The sequence below is a fragment of the Lissotriton vulgaris genome, chromosome 6, assembly GCF_964263255.1.
Source record: "Lissotriton vulgaris chromosome 6, aLisVul1.2, whole genome shotgun sequence".
Classification (NCBI taxonomy): domain Eukaryota; kingdom Metazoa; phylum Chordata; class Amphibia; order Caudata; family Salamandridae; genus Lissotriton; species Lissotriton vulgaris.
In genome coordinates, this window is record NC_141694.1 from 1345113319 (window position 1) to 1345125411 (window position 12093).

Sequence of the window (12093 nt, forward strand, 5' to 3'; positions counted from 1 at the left end):
TTTTTTGTTGTTTCCCCTCCATCAAAAACAAAACAAAAATACAAGGCGCCAAGATCCGAATGGCAAGTCCTGGATGTTGAGTGCCTCAGTTGAGAGTTCTGAGCAGTGCTTGTAAGACTGTCTGAAGCTTATTTGCACCTGCTGCAGCTTCACTAGGTCCGGCGGAACTTTTTTCCTTTTCCTTTCTGCTTCTTTTCCTACAATGCGTTTCATCTGAAGACACGACCAGGTCCCTGAATGTGTGCAGGGGGACGCTATTGATTGAATGAAAATGGCGGCTTGACACAAAGCTGACTCAAGCGTTACTGTTGGTGCTATACAGACAAAAATTGGTTTTCAGTTTGTACATTCTTCAGGTTTTTTTTTTCCATCCAAGTCTGATTGAGAGTTTGTAGAAAAATGGCTTCAGATTTTCCACGTACTACTCTTCAACATTCTTCCTAAATGTAACAATGTGAGACTCACTAGGAGAACGGCTGTTTCTGTTTCCTTTCAAAATGCTGCCACCAATATTTTCTGAATGGAAGACACCATCTTGTAGCATAAAGGGCCGAAAGGGGTTCTGGTCTGGCCGATGGTTGGTGGAGACATTTTGACTATATCTTGGACCTGCCCGGCCTCGCCCAAAATGGCGCCGGTATAAATGGGACTCGTAACTCCTTGCCCGCAAATGTATATCTAGAAAATGTTATTGTAAGTGGCCCTGTCGTATTTTAATTACAAAATGTACGTCCACCGATTCCGCAACTGTTAGACACCTTTGTTCTTGTCACCTAATGGCCCGCTCGTTACGTTCTTCTACAGTGTAAATGTCTCCTCATCATATACGATTTCAGTTTGCTCCGTGGCCGGCCCACGTGGTTATAGGCCCGTATTTGTATACTGACATTTTCACAATAAAGGTTTTTAAAACAAAACACGGTAGTAGTATTTTCATTTGTAAAGTTTTTACTTTTAGTGACTGTTTTCGAATCAGTAAAAGGCAAGTGAAATAAAGCAGTCCAATTACATGACGGATAAAAGGTATAATATGTAGGAACGCAGTAAAGATAAATGGTCAAGGGCAGTTGTGTTTTTCATGTCTGCAACATAAAGTGATCGATAAGAATCTGATAATCAGGCGTATCGGCGACTAAGACAGCAGGCCGAATCTCTTTTACTCAACGGCTCCGTCATGGAAGGAAGAAACGCCCTTTTTCTCGAAAAAGGAATATATTTTACTTGCAAGACAGTTGTAAATTTTCCGGGAAAGTACATTAGCCTGGAATATTATAACATATGTTTGAAAAAAAAATATTGTTCGAAAATAATAAAAAGCGTAATTTTTAGGTCATATGACCAAGCTTTTCATCATTAAATTAACAAAAGTAAAATGAACCAATGAAAAGTTTTATTAACAAGTCACATGACCTGTTATGCTTACGTTACGCGCTGCGCGCCGCGCCTCGGATCACTTCCGGGTGCGCTAACGCGGCGTGTCATAAAACGCATTACGCGACAACGTAGGTCAAGAATATAGTCTAAATGTCTCCACCAACCAGCGTTCAGAACACAACCCCTTTCAGCAGTCCAAAAAGTTCTGTTAAATGACAACAGAGGGGACAGGCAACAAGAACCATCAGTCAAAGAGGGGAGGGCAAGTTCTTCTCTTCCGGGTCATGTTGGGGCGCTACCGGAACTGATCGAATTGGTAGTCTACAGTGTTTCTGGATGTTTCAGACTAAAGCTGGCGTCAGCATGAGACCACTACCATCTCGTAGCTCCGTCGTGGCCATTCCACGAGCAATCATGGCAGCCGCTCCCCACCAGAAGCCTGCGGGAGTCGGAGGCCCCCAAGACTTTTGTAGAATCTTCACGGCTGAGGGGACGCTTTTCGAGAATGGGACCCAAGCCCTAGCAGACAAGCGTCCGAGTTCCAAGGTGTCCCAGGGCCATTTTAGTGGACCAGGCCCAAAACCGAAGAGCCGGCCGCCATTTTGAGAGTCCTGTGGCAGCCGCCTATCGCTGCACCGCAAGAGCGGGCGCATCTCAACTACATGGTGAGCGAGACGCTGTAGTCGCAAGAGCGGGCGGTAAACAGCTGAATGGCGGAAGAGGCACAGTGTAGCAAAAGCGGGCGGAATGGCAACTAAAACGATAAAGGGGCGCCCCACTACAGCTTGTCTTCAGGTCAAACGGATTGTGGGACAAGGTCCAGAATTGAAGAGTCATCAAAAGGCAAAAAGTTCCGCCGGACCCCGGGAGCCGGCCGCCTATGTTGGGGGCGATCTCAGGCTACACCAGTGCTATAAGACTTGGGGAGGGTGTCGGAGCCAAGCGTCTTCTCCGAGTCCATGGCCATCACACCGCCCCTCAGGGGCCTCCGTCAAGCTGTTTAGGAAGGTAACATATCACATTGTTTTCTAATGCAGTCAGGTCCACAAACGACACTCACTTACTTTGAGAATAGTGAAGCTGCAGTAGGTGGAAATAAGCTTCAGACAGTGTTACAAGCACTGCTCAGAACTCTTAACTATGGCACCCAACATCCAGAACTTATGCTATTTGAGAATGGTAGTGACATCGAAGCATCTCAGGGACCAAAACCATTAACGTACTTTCACGTATGAAAATCTTACTTGGGGAGGGGGCAGGAGCGAAGCGCCCCCTCCCAGTCAGCGCCACCACACCGTATGTTGAAAATCTGAAGCCATCGTTCTACAAAGTCAACCAAACTTGGATTGAAAAATCTAGAAAAATGTACAAACTGAAAACCAGTTTTGGTCTGCATAGCATCAGTAACAACGCTTGAGTCAGCTTTGTGTCAAGCCGCCATTTTGATTCAAGAAAGCACAGGCATTGAAAAAGGCTGAAATTCAGAACTCTAAACTATGGCACCCAACATCCAGGAGCTTGCCATCCGGATCTTGGAGCCTTGTGCTGTTTTCGATCTATTCACACATCGGTCCACTACTGACATCATCTTATAAACCAACGTTATGTAAATAGTTTTTTAATAAAATGTTTTACCCTGTTTCTTTGCTGGTGTGTTGTCTATATTTTTAATATTTGCATAGGGTTTGTCGTTATTTTGTGCGGGATGGGTGATGGAGCCGAGCTGTCTTGCAGCCCTCATGGTGTGGAGCTCAGTTCATCTCACTATTTTCGTATTTCTCATGAAGGGTTGTTCCTAATATTTCTATTTTAGCGAGGTCAAAAAGAGATCCAATTAGTGGCCTACTGATTTTGCTCGATTACTTTTATTTTTTTTTACACGATTTTTCACTATCTGCAAAGACTAAACAGAGTATTGCGACTTTGTGCTTGTTTGTAAATAGAGAATGATCCAAAGAGAACCAATTCTAAAACAGTAAATGCTTGGACAACAATCAATCAAATGGAGAGACAAGGAGGCACGACGGATTACAACGGGGGTAAAGGCCTGCGTTAACTACCCTTCAGTATCTGCAAAGAGAGAGTACTACTAAGGCAAAAGAGGGGAGGGGGGGGGGGGGTGTAGCGTTCAAAGCACATCAGCGTGCATAAATACGAAAATGTTTTTATCTATCACGTACTTGACATTGTAAAGCTTTTCATATTTGCTATTAAAAAACCAATGAAATTCACAGAAAAAACCATAGGTTATAGTGGATATATAGTTAGGAATTTGCATTTACAAAACCTTGAAAATTCAATGAAAAAACCATAGGTTATAGGCCATATATAGTTAGGAATTCGCATTTACAAAACCTTATTTTACTCGCATAAAACCATTGAAATTCCATATATAGTTAGAAGCGCTAACTATATATCGCGCACCCGCAATCCACTGCTGATGATGTCACATATTACATCATTCATGACATGGTCAGTGACATCACTGATGACATCACTGATGACATCTCAAATGACATCACTGATGACATCACTGATGACAACTCAAATGACATCACTGATGACATCTCATTTGTCATCACTGATCACATCATTCATGTGATAATACAATGAACCTCTTCAGACTCTAATATAACCTTACATACACTCAGTGTAAACAGACACTCACAGACTGTCACTCATCCATGGAGTTACTCACACACCTAGTCAGTCATGCAAAGAATCAATCACACCTCCATTTCCTCAACTATACAGTTATACACATCTTACTTATTCAAACATATAATAACACATATTTACTCTCTTATATAATCCCTGATACAAGCTCACAGTGATCGATACAGCCACTCACACATTCACTGGCTCTTATGTTCAGTTATTTATATATCTCAACTCTCACATGTATTGTGTTTTACATACGTACTTACTTGCACATGTAGCAATGAGAAATCCATTCACTCACCAACAGACCCATGCACAGTGAACCGCCCATATAGCTGTTTCCACATGCACTCTTGAACTCATACTCCTAGTGAATCAACTGCTTACACATCTATGCACAGAGTCACGCACCTCCCAGCCACCCACACACACACTCAGCCTCCCATTCAAATACTTGGGCAACCAATCAATAACCCATATGGCCACTCTTATAGCTACTGATCAACACATGCAGCAGCTTACACAACAACAAACATAATGATGCACAAATTAAGACAGTTTAGTCACTAACCCATGCACTCAGTGAGACACATTTAATCACTCTCTCATACACTCAGTCATGCACCTACTAAATTCTTCATCCAGACACTTATACATCCACTCATTCTTCAATATGTAAAACATATTTAAACTTTACAGACACATACAATCACTGGATGTTGTGATCAGTGATGTCATCAGTGATGTCATTTGAGATGTCATCAGTGATGTCATCAGTGATGTCACTGACCATGTCATGAATGATGTAATATGTGACATCATCAGCAGTGGATTGCGGGTGCGCGATATATAGTTAGCGCTTCTAACTATATATGGAATTTCAATGGTTTTATGCGAGTAAAATAAGGTTTTGTAAATGCGAATTCCTAACTATATATGGCCTATAACCTATGGTTTTTTCATTGAATATATATATATATATATATATATATATATATATATATATATATATATATATATATATATATATATATATATATATATATATATATATATATATATATATATATATATATATATATATATTACCTACTGGCGATAGCCAGTAGGTATATATAGTTAGGATTTTTTCTCTATGGAACTTTTGAAAATTCTATGTCTAATAACTTTGGCGTTTGTGGACGGAATCGGCTGAAATTTTCAGGAAAATGGCACATTTTGTTTTTGAGCAGCCCCTTAAAATTTGGGGGGTTCAGTCAAGGGGGGGCCGAGAAAAAAGGGGGGTCCCAAAACGCATTTTTCCCATTCATTTTTCCATAGGGCCTTTGGCCTCACTTTTAGCTCGAACGGCTGAATGGATTTGCACGAAACTTGGCAAAATTGTAGGGACTGTTAGCCCGATGTGCCTTTGCTGGGTCTCAATATATGTGCTCCAGTGGATTTTGAGAAATTAACGTTTAAAAAAACAGATATATCTGTGACAGCGTACCCGATAGCGTACCAGTACGCGTACTTTTCGCGTAACGGAGCTTTGCGAAGCGAAGCTGATTGGCTCTCCGGTGTCTGTCAACATTCTAAACAGTCCGGAGCGGCCGCCATCTTGTCTCTCGGTAGGATCGAGAGACAAGAGGAGGCCAAAACGAAGGGGGAAATGAAGGAAAGGGGGCAAGGTAGACCTCTTCTGACCCCTAGGATTGATGAGGGTGATATTAAAGTGCCCCGCAGGGCCAAAAAAAAAAATTCGATTTTTTGTCATAGAGGCGCAAATCGGTACGTGAACCGGGCAGCTAACCGGGCAGCTAACCGACAGCGTAACGGGAGTCTGAGGAGAAGCTGATTGGCTGTCAACATTGTAAACAGTCTGGAGCGGCCGCCATCTTGTCTCTCGGTAGGATCGAGAGTCAAGAGGTGGTGAAAAACGAAGGGGAAAATGAAGGAAAGGGGGCAAGGTAGACCCCTCCTGACCCCCTAGGATTGATGAGGGGGATATTAAAGTGGCCCGCGGGGCAAAAAAAAAAAATGCGATTTTTCGCCGTAGAGGCGCGTCCCGGTACGCGAACCGGGCAGCTAACTGGGCAGCTAACCGGCAGCGTAACGGGAGTCTGAGGAGAAGCTGATTGGCTGTCAACATTGTAAACAGTCCGGAGCGGCCGCCATCTTGTCTCTCGGTAGGATCGAGTGACAAGAGGTGGTGAAAAACGAAGGGGGAAATGAAGGAAAGGGGGCAAGGTAGACCCCTCCTGACCCCCTAGGATTGATGATGGGGTTATTAAAGTGCCCCGCGGGGCAAAAGAAAAAAAAAGAAAATTGCGATTTTTCGCGGTAGAGGCGCTTCCCGGTACGTCAACCAGGCAGCTAACCGGCAGCGTAACGGGAGTCCGACATCTTGTGTTTTTGGAGCGTCCGGTTTCCGTACCGGGTAGCGTTCCAGTAAGCGTAACAAGGGGAAAACCAAGAGAAACAGTAAAATAAAATTTAAAGGAATAGATTTCCACCAAACTTGGCAAAATTGTAGTAACTGTTTGTTTGTTGTGCCTTTGCAAGGCCTCAAGATATGTGCACATGTGGATTTTGTCTAATTAAGGTTAAAAAAATATATATATATCTGTAAGCGTGCTCTGGCGCGCTTACGTTACGGGTTTTGTTTGCGCTGCAGAGACGATACGTCACGTTTATGCGACGCGTCATGAGGCGTCTCACGTGGCTACGTGATACGTCACGTAATAAAGAATATATTTTACAGCTATAGATATTAGCTTTTAAAAAACCAATGAAATTCACTGAAAAAACCATAGGTTATAGACCATATATAGTTAGGAATTTGCATTGACAAAACCATGAAAATTCACTGAAAAAACCATTGGTTATAGACCATATATAGTTAGGGATTAGCATTTACAAAACCTTAATTTACTCGCACAAAACCATAGAAATTCGCATATATAGTTAGTTGCAATAACTATATATCGCGCACCCGCAATCCACTGCTGATGAAGTCACATATTACATCATTCATGACATGGTCAGTGACATCACTGATGACATCACTGATAACATCTCAAATGACATCACTGATGACATCTCAAATGACATCACTGGTGACATCACTGATGACATCTCAAATTACATCACTGATGAAATCACTGATAACATCTCATTTGACATAACTGATCACATCATTGATGATATCATTCATGTGATAATACGATGAACCTCTTCAGACTCTAATATAACCTTAAATACAATCAGTGTAAACAGACACTCACAGACTGTCACTCATCCATGGAGTTACTCACACACCTAGTCAGTCATGCAAAGAATCAATCACACCTCCATTTCCTCAACTATACAGTTATACACACCTTACTTAATCAAACATATACTAACACATATTTACTCTCTTATACAATCACTGATACAAGTTCACAATGATCCATACAGCCACTCACACATTCACTGGCTCTTATGCACAGTTATTTATATATATCAACTCTTACATGTACTGTGTTTTACATATGTACTTACTTTGACATGTAGCACTGAGAAATCCAATCACTCACAATACACTCATGCAGATAGTCAACCGTCCATACAGCTGTTTCCACATGCTCTTTTGAACCCATACATCTACTGAATCAACTGCTCACACATCTATGCACAGAGTCACACACACACTCACTCTCCCATACAAATATTTGGGCAACCAATCAATAACCCATATAGTTACTCATATAGCTACTGATCAACACATGCAGCAGTTTACAGAACTATAGAAATAATGATGCACAAATTAAGACAGTTTAGTCACTAACCCATGCACTCAGTGAGACACATTTAATCATTCTCTCATACAGTCAGTCATGCACCTACTAAATCCTTCATCCAAACACTTATACATCCACTCATTCTTCAATATGTAAGACATATTTTAACTTTACAGAAACATACAGTCACTGGATGTTGTCATCAGTGATGTCATTTGAGATGTCATCAGTGATGTCATTTGAGATGTTATCAGTGATGTCATCAGTGATGTCACTGACCATGTCATGAATGATGTAATATGTGACATCATCAGCAGTGGATTGCGGGTGCGCGATATATAGTTATTGCAACTAACTATATATGCAAATTTCTATGGTTTTGTGCGAGTAAATTAAGGTTTTGTAAATGCTAATCCCTAACTATATATGGTCTATAACCAATGGTTTTTTCAGTGAATATATATATATATGGGTATCATGTGATCAAGCCTCTGGCTAGAGGCGAAACGCGTCATGCAGGACAGCTTGGGTGTTACTCGATGATAATAAAGAACACTTAATTTTTGCACGAAGATTTGGGTCCGACTTGTTCGTTTTTCCTGTGGAATGGAAGAGTGATGCCGTTGGCATTAAGCGATACAGATCTCATATATATATATATATCAGAATCAATGAATATACACAAGCCTACTGATCCAGCAAAAGGTATTTATTTATGGCAAAAAAAGATGCATTTTGACCACACCCACAGCCGTGGTCTTGTTCACATGACCTCATCCTGGATCACAGGGTCACACAGTTCTTAGCGATACATGCATCAACATAACCACAACATGATGCTTCAATAGACATAGACAAGTTGATAACTATAAACAATTTGTTACATTGTTGTTCAAATGCTCATCGATGTGACTGCCTGATTCAACATTACTTATAAATCAATTGCAGTGCAACAATACCACGTCATAACGTGAGTAAGCTCTACATACAGTTTCATTAAATTTGTACAACTAATCAGTTCAGTCTGTACCTTGCATTTATAGATCTAAGGACTGCCTTTGACCTGATCCCACGTAACCACCTCTGGAGTGTACTCTATGCACTAGGCATTCCCCCATACTTACTGAGAATGCTAATAAAGTTTCATGCAGACAACTTTGCACAGATCAGGTGGGGTAAACAGGGACAAAAACCAACATGAATACCTGTAAATAGAGGTGTCCACCAGGGTTGTGTGCTAGCCCCCACTCTGTTTTCATTATATGTTAACGGTGTGGTGGACCACCTGCTTCAACATCCTGCAGACGCACCATCCCTGGCTGGCAGGAGAATACCAACCCTCTTATTTGCAGACGATACCCTCCTGATCTCGAAATCACCAGCGGGTCTGCAGAGTCTCCTAACCAGCTTTAAGGCCTTCTGTGGCTCAAGGGGATTAGTTATAAACACAGAGAAGACTAGGTTCCTGGTCTTAAACCCCCCGAAGAAGTCAGTTAAACCACCTACCCTAAATTCAGTTCCACTCGAGAGGGTCAAGGAGTTCGATTACCTTGGCATTCGTCTCTGCGACTCTATGAGTTGGAAATCCCACCATCAAAAGATGCTGTTGACCCATAAGAGGGTGGTGGGGACCCTCCTCAATGAACAACGTGCCTCCGGCCTCAAACCAATTGCTCCGGTTCTTGACATCTATAGGGCACGAGGTGTCAGTGCGCCTCTCTATGGGGCAAAACTATGGGGTGTACAGAACGTGGACCAGTTGGCCCGCTCAGAAAGTAAATTCCATAAGGACTTATTGGGCCTCCCGTACAGCACACCAACTCTTCCTCTTCTTTTAGACATGGGCACCCGTCCTATTAGTGATCAGGCGAGGCTGCGCCCACTCCTTTTGTGGGCACGTATCTGGAGAGTCCCGGAAATGTCCAGCTACGCAGAAGGTTTAAAAGAGATCCTCCTGATGCCTGGCTGGGGAAAGGTCCCTTGGCTAGGGGAAGTCAAGCGCCTTCTCATTGACCTGGGCCTTGAAGACGCCTGGATTACTAGAACCGCCCCGCCCAGGTCAATTCTGAAGAAACTATTTTGGAGTCGGGTGATTGATGGCAGGAATAGCAATGCCAACTTGTGCAGGTCCACAGTGGAATTTCTCTTGGTCAAGGAGGTGCATTTCTGTGAACCATATCTGGATACTATCTTAACTACTTGGGACAGGGCTCTATATTTTAAATTTTAAGGTGGGCGTACCCCCAGTGGGGAAACGCACTACCAGCTGGAAGGCCCTGGTTCAGACAACTCCCTTTTGCCCTTGTTGCTTGAACAGTATAGAAACAGTCCCGCACTTATTGTTCGAATGCCCGGCCTATGCAGCCCCTCGCCGCAGATGGCTGAAGCCACTCTGCAGAGAACTCGGGACTAGATCCCACAAGGAGGCCTTAAGAATTCTAAAAACTGTTTGAAAGTGGACTGGCGAAATTCTTAGGCTGGGCATGGCGCATTAGATCTAATAGGCTCTCATACATTGCTTGATATGTATCTTAGATTGTTTTTATGCAACTCTTATGCAATTTGCTGTCTGAATTGTATGGTATCACCTATGCACTGGTTTTACTGTCTTTTAACGTACATGTTTTGCCTTGCACTGGTTTTTATTGGTTTTTAATCTGCATGTATTGCTTTTTATGATATGAATTATATCGAAATAAAGCTATTACTTACTTACTTACTAAACAGTTCTCAGTATAAACGATATGGTGACAGACAGAAAAATGTAGACAGAGTCATTGGGGATTATAGGCATTCCTTAGTGCGCATTATGTAAAGAAGTCAAAATACATTTTGCAAAACAATCCGGAAACTGTCAGGTTGTATTTCTCAATATTGACAATGTGGCTTATAGTATGATTTGAGATCATTCAGCATCGCATGAATGCAACAGACTCACTATGGGGTATAGTACCCTTTTTCAGAGACCCAACATTGACATGTGAAAAACACAAATGGCACGTAACAAATTACATTAAACTGACCTGGTATTGCTATCACTGACAAAGGTGTGGCAACCATTACTTCATTTTAAATTGTATCCCTAGAAAAGTGACTACTCACCGGAGAGGTGCCTCTTGTCATGCTGGTCTAGTACCCAATCTTGCTGTGCAGCAAATTTTCACTTTCTTGCTTAGTAGTGGTTCTTACACTCAATCTCGTCTAAGTGATACCTGCCATACACAGAAATGCAGAGACAAACAAGAAAATAAAACAAAAGAAAATAAAGAGATAAGTGTGGACAGTCCCTACATGACCAAAGTGACTGGGAGTAGTGAAACCTTTGATTTGTTTGAGGCAATTAGTTTATTTACTATGGAGGTGGCGGAGGACAAGAAAGTCCCTGAGTGTGGAGTTTCTCTTGCAGGTCATAGAGGACTTGAGACCTACTTTATTTCTTAGAATGGGATCCTGTCTCAAAATAACCCATCTAGATTTAGTTATCTTACGTAATTGTCCGGCTTGGCTGAAGAACTTCGTAATGAACCGTATGGGTACCTGTGTAGTATCTTTGGGGACCTAAACAAAACTTCATCTCTGGTCTGCTTCTCAACTTGTGCTTCAGATTGTTTTAAAGATTTGCATGAGTAGCCTCTCTCTATTACCCTTACAATCATGTCTTGCTTAGTGCATTGGTAGCTGATTTTGGAGCTACAGTTGCTTTTGGTCCTCAGAAATTCACTATTAGGTATGCCCCATCTGAAGCTAGGAGGATGGCAGCTAGAGGCATGCAGTATTGAATTGCCAGCGGTTTCTTTCCTATAAAAATCAGTATGAATAGTACAATTTTTAACCACCAGCTTCAGGTCCAAGAAATCAATGATCATTTAGCTATGTTGTATAGTAAATTTTAAGTTAAGAGCATTATCATTGAGTGCATCGACAAACCTTTTTAATTCCCATTCTTTTCCTTCCCAAACAAAGAAAATATCATCAATATACCTCAGCCACTTACTCACATTGAAAATCCAATGTTCAGTATTATCGTTCAAGAGCACCTGCTTCTCCCACCTGCCCACCATCAAATTGGCGTAGCTTGGGGTGAAGCAGGTGCCCGTGAAAGGTCCATGCAATTGTTTAAAGTGCTCTTTTTAAAAAATGAAAACAATTTCTTTGAGACAGATATTGATCATATCTAAGATCATATATGTATGTTCAAGATGTTGGATGCTACGTGTTTTGAGGAAACATTTACATGCTTTTAGTCCATCAGAGTGCCTCATACTCATATATAGTCTTTCAACATCTAAATATA